This window comes from Myxine glutinosa, chromosome 9 (genome assembly GCF_964187855.1).
Source record: "Myxine glutinosa chromosome 9, kmMyxGlut1.1, whole genome shotgun sequence".
Classification (NCBI taxonomy): Eukaryota; Metazoa; Chordata; class Myxini; order Myxiniformes; family Myxinidae; genus Myxine; species Myxine glutinosa.
This window is the reverse complement of record NC_136269.1, coordinates 2,398,981-2,413,818: the sequence shown is the minus strand read 5'-3', so window position 1 is coordinate 2,413,818 and position 14,838 is coordinate 2,398,981.

Genomic DNA, 14,838 nt, shown 5'->3' with positions numbered 1-14,838 from the left:
TTTTCACCAATCCTGTTTTCGCCTCATCTTAGCATCCCCTTATCTGTTCACCTAACTCATTTTATTCCATCCACTCACTTGTTTACATCGTATTGTTCTATACTAGTACATGCACTCTCTATGGGAGCAACAGCAAGGGTCATTTTACTATCACTTCGGGGCATATAGATTACAGTAGATCTTGGCTCGGACCCCTTAGTCTGTACGGGACCGATAAGCATATAATGCCTCAATAACGCCGGGTTTCCTTCCTTTCTGTTTAAAGTTATATAGCATTAGTGACTGTGTTTAATAAGGTAATAATACGTGTTTGTGGTTTATAATACTTTTTTTTTTTACTTCTGGTAGGTATGCCCACATGGTCTGGCACATTAATTATAGGTCACATGGTCTGGCAGCCATGTTGGATCAAAATTATAAATAAACAAATAAGTATTTCTCAGAAACCGCCAAAGCTATTCAAGTCAAAATATTGTCGTGTCCCCGGGGTTAATACCCCAAGAGGACAAATGACCGAAATGAGCTTTAACTCCGAGGCATATTTCTAACCTGGCGTGATTATTTCTGGTGTGCGCATGAAGCTTCAATGCATTCTTTGATCGGACGGCGGGGTTTAATGACTCGACACACAAACACAAATACGGGACAAGCAAATTCTACAACAAAGGGATGAAATGCAAAAATAAAGGATTTAATGAAAATAATGCAAGATTAATAAAAAGGAAATAAATGGTGAGGTAAACAACTATTTCCTAAATTGAGACGTCTCCACTCAGACTCGTATACAAACAAAGGGAAAGATTAAATAAAAATAAAGAATGTTCCTGCCGGCCGGCATTGAGCTCTGTCTTAACGAGGGGTTTTGGCGTTCGTCACATCCAAACCACCGTGCGGGCATCGCACCAACAAATGGCGCCGAAAACGCTCAGGCGTGAACAAGCAGCCAACCGGCCCTTCCTTGCTTTCATCACCACATGAGACGCGGCTTTCTCCTCCCCTGAAAAGCACCACAGTCAACAACACCCCCTCCTCCGACATTGCAAAAACTCCACAATGCTCCAAAGGTTCTCTTCATGAGTGTGCACGAGAGGAGCAACCATCCACCACAAAACCAGGACCAGAATACCGAGAGACTAAGATTTGCGAGATGCGGCTTTTTCCTTTCAGCTCTCGAATGCGACCGCTGACATCACACTCTCCAATCACCGAACACTACTCAATCATCCCATCACGCCTCCACCAATCATGAAGGCCGGGACGTGGCCTCTCAGTCACAAGTTATTGGTGGGAGGGGGTTGGAATCCAATCTCTCTCTGAATGTTCGCATGACGTTAAAGGCCGTGAATTCCAAATTTATCCCATGGGGCCAATCAATTTCCCCAAAATTTATTATTATCTGGCTGTACTGGTAAGCACGTGGATCCGCCTCCTCTGGTGGACATTTCCTACACTACTACATTTGGCCCGCCCCCCTACCATGCGAGGGCTATCGGATAAGTTGAGCAGCCAAAAGACCAACATGGCCCACAAGTGTCCACAAGGGTGCGACCCACCATCCATCCTTTGGCACCCTGTGAGGACCACGGTTCCACTAGCCCAAGCTGGCCAATGTGGTGAGTACCTGCTTCCAACTCTGCCATTCCCAAGGCCTCAGACCTGTGGGGCACGGTTGCAGTGTGTGGCATCCCCATCGTGTTCCCTGCACCTCCTCACATTTCCCGTCTGACCAAATGCAGCCCCCAGTGCCCAACCACATGTGACCTCACCCAAGGTTTAGTTGACAGCCGTGTTCCACCAGGAGACTCAATCCCAGAAGACACTGGTCACACACCTCGGCCACCTATACCACCACATTTACCTCCCGACTGCACGAAACTCCATCCCTACAACCTGCGCCCCAATATTGGCGCCATCACCCCCGCAGCCAGTTGAAGGTTGTGTCCTAATTACCTATCAATTTTTGTCCCAGCCTTCAACACTTTGGTCAAACACACCTCGATCAATAACGGTGTCACTGGCCCCAGTGTCCACCATGGCTTCACAAAATTCCCACTCAATTTTGCGTCTAACCCCCAAATTACCTGTGCCAATTTTTTCCACCATTCACTACTTTCACCAAAGAAGAGTGCTTCTTCATACACTTGCCAGCTGAGCATGGCCCCATAAGCTCGGCTTGTTCCAATTTCCCAAAGTTATTCCCAGGGCTCTCTTCCCAAACCCAGAGTCTTAACATCGCAGCAAAACATCTATGGAAGATCATGCTCTTACCATGGTGTTCCACAGATGCTCCAATGGTTGTCCAGTGGCCAATATAATTCTTGCCCATGTAGTTTGACCCGTGTCCATAGACCAGCAAAGCACGGCAATTCCTCACATGCTGGCTGTCCCCGAGTCTCAGGGAGAGGCTGTCAGGCTGCATGCCTGGGCGATCACCACATCAGGCCCCTGTTGACCGTCCATGGTGCCGCCACCAAAGCACGACCCACAACACCTCCCCCTAGTGGTCCTCATGGTACACCATGCTAGGTGCCCAAGAGTGGCCACCTTGGACCCCCGGAGGTCTCAACCCCCTCCATGGTCTGGCATGCACCATGCTAGGTGCCCACGAGTGGCCACCTTGGACCCGCAGAGGTATCAACCCCCTCCAGGGTCCAGCGACCCTGCCAGCCCCAGACACTCGTTTGGGCGGCACCCTGATGGAAAAAGGACGCCACACTCCACCAGACCCCCTGTGGGGCCCAAGCCATACCACAATACCCGTAGTCGGACCCCACGTCCAAATCTCGCCAGCGCAGCTCCCCAGCCGCCTGGCATAACCCTATTTCCAAGTGAGGCAATTTCCCACAAGGCCAACCCCAATTACCTCTCCTAGTCCGAATTCCACAGCCCAGGGACCAACTCCCGCCAAGGCTTCTCCAAATTAAATTCCCATTTCAATTTTAGTTTCATTTTAAATTTTCTATTAAAAAGTTTGGCCTCATGTGCCCAACCACAGCTGCAGGTTACAACCCCTTTTCCGGGCTTTTCTGTCCCTTCCTGCAGCTGTTCCTAATTCCCTATGGATATCACTTTTGCCAAGGCTCGATTTCCTGATCCCCCATTACATTACATTACATGTCCGAATCCAGCTCAGGGTCAAAACACCGCCCCCTGCTGGGTACTTAATTTCGGAACCTCCTGTGCCAAAATGTGGCTTGTGGTGAGGGTCCCCTGAGTCACTTTAATCTCGTCCTGGAAATGATTAACGGACTGACTCACCTCATTTCCCAGACTCTATTGGACTCGAGCAAACGCTACCTTGATGGTACTGTCCAAAGCGTTTGGCCGCTCTTGTACCATTTCCTCCATACTTTCCCCAGTCAATTTCGGCCCTGACATGTCTTTATCTATACATGCCCACTCTGGTTCCGTAACACGGGCCTCCAATATTTTTTACCTCTTGCTCCAAACCACTGCCCTGGTGCTGAAAAGGTCCCAATTCCTTCCTCTGCTGGTGTGTTCTGGCATCCACACATGTCCGATAGCCATCCAGGTCCTCATTTACCTTGCCAATTATTTTATTTGTTGACCCAATTTTTTTATCCAACTTTTCCCCCATTCAATCAATTTTTTTTCAACCATTCCCCATGCTCATTCTGAGCATTAATTTGTTCACTCAGCCCATTTTTTAACAAACATCCCCCCCCACCCTGTGCCTGTAATTCATTCTTTATTTCTTTTTGGGCTTTAATATATTTCGTTCGGGCTTATATTTTTTCAGTTTCGGCTTTAATTTTTTTATTTCGGGCTTTTATTTTCTCAGTCCAGGCATAACTTTTTCCCTCCAATCGTTCTGTTTGTTCTCTCATTAGTTGTTTTAGCATCACCTGGATACCCATTGGATCTGCTCCATGTGTCTCAGACTCCGAAATTTCGGGGGAGGGAGTTCGAACGCTTGGGATGGGGGAGGTCCCAATCCTTCCCTCATAAAAATCTACCCCCGGCGCTTCCATGCGCTTTAGAACCTTCTAGCTGCTCCTCCATTCTGTACACGTCGACCATTATGTGACGAGGAGCTTCTTCGCGCGCAATGATTTACCTCAGGAAAAAAAATAGAATTTAAATTTAGTGACGCGCTGCCTCGCACTCTTTCCTCATTACCAATCAACTAGAAATTTGGACACCCCGGTAACTACGATCACCTCCCCCTCGATGTGACAAAGATGACCATTTAAATTTTTGTGTCCAAATACAGAGTGCAATTTCCACTCACTCGCACTCGCACTACCTGACACAAATTTTTTTTTTCCAGAGGGTTCAAATCCCACTCAACATCAGTTGTCGTGTCCCCGGGGTTAAGACCCTAAAAGGACGAATGACCGAAATGAGCCTTAACTCCAAGGCGTATTTCAAACCTGGCGGGATTATTTCTGGCATGTGTGGGAAGGTTTGAGGCCTTATCTAATTGGACAGCCGACACGGGGTTTAATGACTCGACCCACAAACACAAATATTGGACAAGCAACATCGACAATATAAGGATGAAATGCAAAAATAAAGGATTTAATGAAAAAAATGCAAGAGTAATAAAAACGAAATAAATGCTGAGGTAAAAAACGATATCCTAAATTGAGACGTCTCCACTCAGACTCGTATACAAAAAATAAATGATTTTTCTGCCAGCCTGCACTTAGCTCTGTCTCAACGAGGGGGCCTGGCATCCGTCGCCTCCAAACAACCGTGCAGAAGGCACACCAACAATTGTGTGCGGATCTCAACGTCGGCCCCTTTTTCCCCTTACCAAGGGGGGATTAATCCCCTTGTCTGCGACTGACCGACGTGAGTCCTGAAGCTGCCCAGCTCCCTCCAGAGAGGCAGGTGAGCAACCTCGTTCGAGACCGCGGACAAGATGTTATTTGCCGAGTGGATTAGCAGCCGCAGCTCGAACCATTAACAAAAACTAGACCAGATTCTTATTCGTTGGCCAAATCGTGCCACAGGTATTCAATGATGGAAAAGACAAGGACGAACGGATGTGAAGGAAAGAAGGCAGAGTAAGGAAGAACAGGATTTATTAATTATTTACACACAACCAAAGCAGAAAAGAAATGAAATGCAATTTACAGGGAAATGGAAGGATCAGAAGGACACATAGCAATTTCTAGCTTACCTATACAGGCTTAACTTAAACCCCAGGACAACACGGACGAACATACGACAGTCAGACTTACACGGGGATGATGACAGGAATGGCAGGAGGTTCGTTCATCTGGCGAGGTTCTGTTCCGACCCACGACTCTCTCTCTCCGTCGGTAACACTGGGATTCTCCTCTCCAGTACCTCGAACCCAGCTCCAGCCTCGAACCCAGCTCAGCAGCACGCACCCCACTCTCGTACCAGTTCTCGTACCAGCCAAGTAGCATGTCCTCTCGCATGTCCCCTCACTGGAGCCTCGGTGTGTCTTTACCTCATTAAAACTCGGCTTCGCAAAGCTGAGCAATGAATGCGGGTGGTTCGTTGCCGGCGGTTGGATCCGTCCGGCATTCGGTGCAGGGAAGGAGGCTTACTCGGGCCGAGATTCCACGCACCATCTCGGCACGGAACCATCCGATGCCCCAATCTCGGCCGGCCGGAGCGCCGTGACCACAAGGGGTCGCTGTGTCGACCCTTCTTACCTGTCCTCGAACCGGGCCGCCTGCTCTGCTTAGCAGAGCACGGACGCGACCGTTCAGAGCGAGGCCCGGCATGGATCGCGTATGGCGGTTCTTTCGAATCCGCCATGGTTACGATCCCCGCTGGTTCCCGCTGCACACAAAGCCTGGCACGAACCGGGGGCTCGCTTCGGCTACAAGTCGATCTAACCGCTGCTCCGTTTAACGTCGATGCTTCACTTGCATGCTCACACCACGCGTTCCGTCCCTTATTCACACATCCAGGTGTCTCCATACACTCCGTCATTGCACCTTCTCTTACACACCCCCCCAGGTTCACTCATTACGCTCACAGACTTCGTCACACACCTGACCATCGCAAACCTTGGCACACACTCGTCGTTCGCACACCTCATCAACACACCTCTTTGCGCCCACTCCTCGGTCACATCCTCTGTGACAACCACGGGTGTGCACTCTTCTACACACCCAATCACGTGCTTCAATACCAACTCAAGCGTGCATTCCCACATGCGCTCGACCATTCCAGGTGTGCATCCTTCCATTCCAGGTGTGCATCCTCTCTCACCTGCTACAACCAATTCGTGCTCCGTGTCACTTTCATCACTCTCACCACCACACTCGGTCGTGCATTCACCCTTACTCTCGACCGCGCACTCTGTAATCATGCACACGTCCGTTACACCCCTTTCTCGTGCATCCTCTTGTGCACACTCTCCCGTTACGTCCTCCGTAACACTCACCACAGGTGTGCACTCTTCCGTTACATCCCTTGTAACACTCCCCATCACGCGCTTCAAGGTGCCCCCCCACACCCGCGCCACGACCAACTCGCTCTCGACAGCACACTCACTCCTCGGCGCGCACTTTTTCCTTACACACACCCCCGTTCCACACCTTTCTCGTTCCACACCTTTCCCCCCCCCTTCCCACGCTTCCTCCCCCCAAGCCCTCTCCCCCCCACACATCTCCCTGCTCTTAAATGTTGTGTGCTCTCAAGTGTTTGTGTGCTTCCCCTTCTCTTGTCTTCCGCTCCCTCTTTTTATATATTTTGTTTGTCTGGTTGATTTGTTTGTGAAGTAAATGTCAGCTCTTTCACGAGCCTCGATTCAGTATACAAAAAAAAAAAATGGTGCCGAAAACGCCCAGGCATGAACAAGCAGCCAACCGGCCCATCCTTGCTTCCACTGCCAAGCGGTAGAAAACAACACCTGCTCCTCTGTCCTCCCCTACGACGTGGCTCTATCCTCCCCTGAAAAGCACCACAGTTAAAAACATCCCATCCTCAAAAGTTGCAAAAACTCCACAATGCTTCAAATGTTCTCTGCACGAGCGCGCATGATAGGAGCGACCATCCACCACAAAACCAGGACCAGAAGACCGAGAGACAAATATGGCGAGACCTGGCGTTTTCCTTTCAGCTCTCGAATGTTCGACCACTGATGTTACACTCTCCAATCACTGAATGCTACTCAATCATCCCATTGCCCCTCCACCAATCACGAAGGCCAGGGCATGGCCTCTCTGTCGCGAGTTGTCAGGGAGGCGGAGTCTAATCTCTCCCAGAATGTTCGGACATCGAAGGCTATGAGGCGGGGCTTGACTGGCACGATCGGCAAATGTGCTGGGTGTTGGTTAGCCCTGGGGGTGTTGTGAACGAATGGAGTAATTTGTTATAGTTGTTGTCTGGCAGGCTTTTTAATTGTAATAAAGATGAAGGGAAGATCACAGGGGAAAATTACACAATGGGGAATTAATCTTTAAGCTCTAGAATTACTTAACACAAAGCCACGCCGCTTATGTGGACATGCAAATGCTCTTACCCGGACATACGCCCTACTTCGATACATTGATATTTCTCTACGCAACACTCGGATCATTCTAATATACACGATTCCATCTCGACTAAGGTATTTCATTGTTTACCCCCACAAACATTACAATATGAAGTAGTCGTCAAGGGGAATACATGTTTAAAATTTCAATGTGATCGTTCACACGATCTGGCAGCCAGAAGGTTTTCAAACATTTTTAGCAGCAGCAGAGGAAGAGGACATCATGGGTCACGTGTTTGATCAAAGCAGGGTTGTATCAAAGTGGGTGAAATTGGATCCCTGTCATAACTGCCCATAATTATAAAATGGCCCATCGTAGGTGGCCCACCTAGTTACTTTTGTTATTATAAGCGGCCTTGGAAAAATGGCACAATTAACTATTTTTACATGGATATACACCTTAATACGGATTTAGCCAAAGATGGACAATCTTCTTTGGGGAGGGTGTGGGGGTTGGGGGGGGGGGGGAGGATGGAGAAATTATGTTGCTATGACCTCCATTGTTTGACTTGCTGTCCTGTCAAGTTTGGTGAGATTGGATAAGTAACGATGGAGCGTATCACAGTCAAAAAAACAGTCAGACAGACAGACACCAAATTTGCATACTTTCCAATGATTAACAGACGTGGAAAATAAATCGCTAGTGTTTCTTGTAACATACTAAGGAGGTTCAAAGTTGCATGCTTAGAGTGTGCCTATTTATGTGTTTTATGTGTTGTTGAAAGCCGCAAACATACTTGTCTAATTTCATATCTATATTACCATCTGTACATGAGAAATGCTGTCCTATTCTTCCACAGTCATTGAATGATGGACTTTTCAAATATTGAGCATCACCAGATCAAATCTTTGTACAAGGAACGATTTGTTGAAGAGGAGATCCATAGAAGCACAGTTCCCACGTTAGGGGATGTTGCTCCTCATTATATCACACTGACACGATGGACAAAGGAGATTAACCAGAGCAGAGAGTCAATCAAGAGATGATCCAGGTCTGGACGAACCTCAGACGCAACCAGCTCAGAAACAGTCTCTGCAGCTGTGTATAGCAAAATGGCTGACTTCCCAATCATGTTTGCAGAAGTTGAAAAACAGTTTGGCATTTCTGTTCGAAGCAATGAAACCATTATCCATGAACCCTTTTGAACCCCAAAGGCTTCTGCCAGATAGTTGCCTTGGAATATCGCTAGTAGAGAGTACTGGAGACCATTAAAGACTTGCTGGAGCTCTTCAACGCTGATCGAGTGCTGAGTTTATGTCACGTCTGGTAACTGGTGATAGGACATGCGTTCATCATTGGCATCAAAAATGAATAGTTAACTCAAGCTAGCTCGTCAAGCTTTTAACAAACCTATTGATTTAACTTTATCTTCAATCTCCAGGACTTCTTCAACGTCTCGTTTATACTAGTGGCACTCAAAATGTTTTCTCAAGTATATATAAACCGAAAGCGAGTTTTCAACTTTATTACCTCCACCACCAAAGGTGCACTGAGGTTATGTTTTCACCCCGATCTGTGAGCACGATATTTGAAAAAGTTGTGGATGGATTATGACAAAGGTTGGTGGGTGAGTTGGTTAGGTGACAAGAACAAGCGGATTCGATTCGGAGATTTACATTTTCAGGGTATTCCTGCAGTTTGAAGAACAAATGGGCAAAGTGCGTTGAGATTAAGGTGATAAGATTGAGAAATAAAGTTGAAAACTTGTTTTCGGTTTCTGTATAATCGACTACAAAACTTTTTGAACGTCCCTAACATCAAGAGGATGTTGAAGCAGGCCTGGAAACTGAAGATGAAATCAAATCAAAGGTTTGCTTAAAGCTTGACCAGCTAGCTTGAATTGACTAAAGAAACCTCATTAAATGAGAATCCTCTGCCTGGCTGTGATCGCACCAGCCCGTTATGAGTGGCAATCTCTTTGATCCAAATCTTTAAAATCTCATCCAAATCGCAGGTTTATCTAAAGCTCAATACGAATTTGTCTCGGATTTGAAACTGTCCCTTCGTTTGCAGAACAAGCTCCCTTGTGTCTCCCTTTTTCTCCGAGGCATCATCTCTGCTGTTGACTGCCACCTTCTGGCCAAACACCCTTAGGTCAGCAAGCTACCTTCATCCAAGGGTCAGCAGGAACGTTCACGGTTTGTGACGTCGATGAAATGTATTGGAGAACAAGGCTTTCGATATGCACAAATTTGGTTATTATGGCTTGCACAAATCTCTTGGAAAGGACTAATTTATACTCAATTATATTGTAGATATTCAGTAATAAATAAAGATTAGGTAATCATTACAGCTTGATATTGTAACGAATTTGAGAAGTGTAACGGATTTGAGAAGTGTAACAATTTTGAGAAAGTGTAACGAATGTGAAAAGTATGGTTTTGTTGTGTGTAACTGACCCTCGTAATGTAAAGAATGGTCGCAGCTCGTCCTCTTAGTTAATTCCATAAACCTACACACAGGACACGATATATCCTTTTAAATAGTTAGTCCCTTATTCTCTGTGTAGGCTAAGGATATGTTTCCCACTAGTTTGACTCTTCATTGCACCGAATTAAATAAGAGTAGGCCCTCTGACGCCCCATGGCAGCTTCCAAGTGCCAGGTTCGCCACTTTGCTGCAATTGCCTCTTTAGGCACTTAGCTGCATTTCCATCTGCCGTCCACTGTGCTGCATTTGACTCCATTACGCACGAGGTAACGCCGAAGAAGAAAGGCGGGTCTCCACCTCGTCATAGAGGGGAGGAGTAAGTCAGCCCTGCTCATCCAACCCAGAACGAGGGGTTTGGCTTGAGAGGGCGGAGAGAGAACGTTTGGGGAAGGTTCGAAAAGGGTGAAGGGCGGGGCCTATATAACCCGCCGCGGGACGTTCCCCAAGAGATAGGAGATGAGCTTTTACGGAGATGGGTCCAGGAGATGCGCTGGAGACGAGCAGGTGTGACCGAGCCGCCGTGAAACGTGCCGCGCTGCAGGAAAAGCGGACCGGGGCAACGCAAGGAGCGCATGAGGCAGCAGTACAGAGAAAGGAACTTCGCCCGCGCAGTTTGGGACCAAAGCTCGGCTTCTTGACGGCGGTGCCTTCTGGCACGACCGTGCCCAGTACCCGCTGAACCTTCCTTGCCTCTAAAAGCCACCCATCTCCAAGCCATTCATTCCTGCCTGCATTTCCCTGTGTAAGTGTGATCGTCTGTCTGTCTTTAACGTTCTCCTGGGGTTTATTAATTAAGCTTGTATAGGTAAGTTAAAGATTTCACTGTGTGCCTGCTCCTTCCATTTTCTGTATATAACCAACTGCTCTCTTTGCTTTGGCTTGTGAAAATAATTAATAAAAACCTGTTATTTCTCTGTACGTCTTCTTCTTCTTCCTCTTTACATTCGGTCGCTTTAGAGGTTTCCATATTGAATAGCTGTGGCGCGATACGGCCAACGTCTGGGTGAATCGGGTGAGTCGGGGAAAAACTGTTAGGTCGCGGTGCCTTCGCTTGGCAAACAACATCCTTATCCGCAGACCGTAACAATTGGTGTCAGGTGTGTCGGATTCGGACCTGAAGCGTTTAACGCGCTCAAAATTACAAAGTACCGAAATTGCTTTTGTTTTACAAAACCCGAATTTTGAAATCGCGCCATGGCTGGTCAAGGCGACGGGATGCCGGTGGGAGAGATAGACGGGGTAGAATCGACCCAGGACCTCGGGGAAATGTATATGGAGGAGGTGGTTGAGGAGGTTTCAGGCGCGCAAAATGGCGTCCTCGCGCACGTGGGTGTAGCGGCACCAAATTTTGCCGCGCCCACGACCGTAGCAGCGCCACAGGTGGATTTGAACCTTTTTATGATACAAATGAAGGCCCTTATGGACAAGAATAGTGAGCGATTGGAAGCCAAAATGGGTGGGCAAATAAGGGACGAAGCGAGGGCTCAGAGTGAGCGATTGGAGGGCCAAATGGGACAAATGGGGAACCGGATGGATGCTCAGAGTGAGCAATTGGGGGTAATGAGGGACAAAGCGAGGGCTGATAGTGAGCGATTGGGGGGCGAAATGGGGAACCGGATGGATGCTCAGGGTGAGCAAATGGGGGGCAAAATGGGAGAAATGGGGGAACGGCTAGAAGCTAAATTTGAGGGGTTAGACAACGGAATAAAAGAGGTAAAGAATGGGTTAACGGGGGTGGAAAATAGAATGGCTGCCCAGGAGAATCAGTTAGAGGGGGTGAAAAATCGGTTGAGGGGGTTAGAAGATAGGATGGAAGACAAATTGCGGGAGATAGGGGAGCAATCCGCCCGAGAAATTAAACAAATGGGAGAGCAGATAGAGGAGGTAAAAATCGGGGTAGAAACCAAATTGGATGCTCAGAGGGATGAATTGGGACAGATGAGGGTGGCATCTACAAAAGAGAGGGAGGAGATGAAAGAGGAGATACGACGAGGTGTAAGTGAGGAGGTCTCGGGGGTACGCGAGGAGGTAAAGCGAGGTGAAAAGCGTATGGAGAAAGAGGTGAGGAATAATACGGCTAGGTTACAAGGGGGGCATAGAGGGTCTGACGAAGGGAGTAGAACAGCTGACAGTGGGACAAAAGGAACTCGTAGACCAAGTGGAAAAGAACACTGCAATAATCGGGGGATTAAAAGCGACACAAAAAGACATTAAAAATGAATTAATAGCGACACAGAAGGAATGTCAGATGGTACATGAGGGGTTGACGAAGAAGTTGGAAGAGGTGACAGAAGTAATGGAGACGAAGGACCGAGAGGTGAGGACGCACATAGAAACGGTTAAAGTGGCGTGAGAGGAAGAGATAGAGGGGGCGCACCGGGAGATGAAGGAGGTAAAGGAAAAATTAGAGGAGGTGGAAGAAGTGGTGAGTGAAATTAAGAAGAGACGGAGGGAAACTAAAAAGGAGATAAGGGAGGAAGTGATGGAGTATGTGCAAGGTCTGTGTTCAAATCATGATTATGTGCTCACTAACCAAATAAAGAGTTTGCAGGTGGCAGAAGAGGTGCGACGACGAGGTGCCAAGGTGAGTGGCGATGTACGAGGAAATGTACGTGATGTGAGGAAAGCTTCAGTCGGCTTGGGGGTTGATTTGGATCCAGGTGTTCGTGAGAGGCCGTTGGTGAAGTGTGCGACAGGTACGGTGTGCGAAGGAGGAGGTGTGCGAGAATGTCCGACTCTGGGGTGTGTGAGGAAAAAGTGCGTGCCGAGGAGTGAGTGTGCCGTCGAGAGTGAGTTGGTTGTAGCGCGTGTGCGAGGGAGCACATGGAAGCGTGTAGTGAGGAGTGTTACAGAGGATGTAACGAGAGAGTGTACACCTGTGGTGAGTGTTACGGAGGGAGTAACGAGAGAGTGTGCGCAAGAGGAGGCGCGAGAGAGGTGTGTAACGGACAAGTGCATGAGGAAAGAGTGCGCTGTCGAAAGTAAGGAAGAATGCACACCTGTGGTGAGTGTTATGGAGGGAGTAACGAGAGAGTGTGTGCAAGAGGAGGCGCGAAAGAGGTGTGTAACGGACAAGTGCATGAGGAAAGAGTGCGCTGTCGAAAGTAAGGAAGAATGCACACCTGTGGTGAGTGTTACAGAGGATGTAACGGGAGAGTGTGCGCAAGAGTGTGCGCGAGAAAGGTGTGTAACGGACGGGTGCATGAGGGAAGAGTGCGCTGGCGAGAGTAAGGGTGAGTGCGTGACCGAGTGTGGAGGTGAGAGTAGTAAGAGTGACACGGAGCGTGAGTTGGTTGTGGCAGGTGAGCGAGGATGTACACCTGGAATGGAAGGATGCACACCTGGAATTGTAGAGCGTGTATGGGAATGCACGCTGGAGTTGGTCGTGAGGCACGTGTTTGGGTGTGCAAGTGAGAGCACACCTGTGATTGTCACAGAAGAGGTGACCGAGAAGGGGGCGCGAAGAGGTGTGTTGGTGAGTTGTGCGAACGACGAGTGTGTGCAAAGGTGTTCGGTGGTCAGGTGTGTGACCAAGTCTGTGAGCAAAAGAACGAGTGCAATAACGAAGTATGCGGGATGTACGGGCGGCGTTGGAGCATCGAGCTCAGTGAGGGTGAAAGGGGTAGCGTATGCGTGTAAGCATGCAGGTGAGGCATCGACGGTAACCGGGTTAGCGGTTAGAACGACATTTAGCCGAATCGGGCCCTCGGTGCGCGTCGGGCAGCTTCGCGTGCCGCGAGGACCAGCGGGGATCCGAACCACGGCGGACCGAAAGGACCGCCGTACGTGATCCACGCTGGGCCCCGTTTGGAACGGCCGCATCCGTGCTCCGCTAGGCGGAATGGGCAGCCCGATAGGAAGGGTCGTCATGGCGACCCCCTTTTGTTGAGGCGTTCTGGCAGGTCGAGATCGGGCCATGGGATGGCTCCGTGCCGAGGTGGTGCGTGGGATCTCGGCACGGGTAAACCTCCTTCCCTGCACCGAGTGTCGGACGCATCCAGCCGCCGGCACCAAAGAACCCGCATTCATTGCTCGGCTGTACGAAGCCAGGCTGTGGAAGTGAATTGGCGCACCGAGAGGCACTAGTGAGTGGACTGTGATGATGGTAATACTGATAGTGATTTGATACGAAATTTAGAATAGTGAGTAGAATTGGCAGTAATTGGAAAATTTTTGATTTGTGGAAATTGAACGAGCAAAATTTATAGTAAGAGATGCCCCATGTGATCGGATGGCCAATCCACCATCCTTCACAGCGGGGGCAAAGGAGCACTAGGTTATGGGGTTTATGGCAGTGAAAACTAGCCCGGGAGGGTTTGGATAATGTGTAGGGCCCTAGAGATTGACATTAGGTAATGGTAAGATTAGTTAGTGACAATGATACCTGTAGTGGGGACGTAGGTAGATTAGTGTGGATGATAATGACGAGGGAGCGCAATAATGTAAGGGGCGACTGGGAAGCGCAAGTTTCAGAGGGGAGTAGGTAGTTCAGATGATGCTGTGTGTATGGTTAAAAGGTGAGATTGCACAGGTGTGCAACTGGACAGGTGTATGGAGCAGTGTGAGAGTGATGGTGATGTGTGTTGTGTTGACCAAATGGTCCAGGAAGAAAGGAGGGTGCAGGTGGCACCAGGTGAGTGCACAGGTGTGCAACAACAGGTATGAAGAACAGGTGTATGGAATAAATGGTCTGGAGTATATGGGGTATTGGAATGGATGGTCGTGGAGTGAGTATGATGGAAACTATGGAGTGGAGTGGATGGTGCAAAGGTGTGAATGGGGGAAGAGTGTACCCCCATCACGAATACCCGGGGCGGGTAGTGTAAGTGTTAGGTAGAGGGTATAGGTAAATTGTGGTTGGATATTGGCATCTGTGGTGCGTGGTGGAAGAATGGTATTTGGATGGGTGCATTAGTGTTGT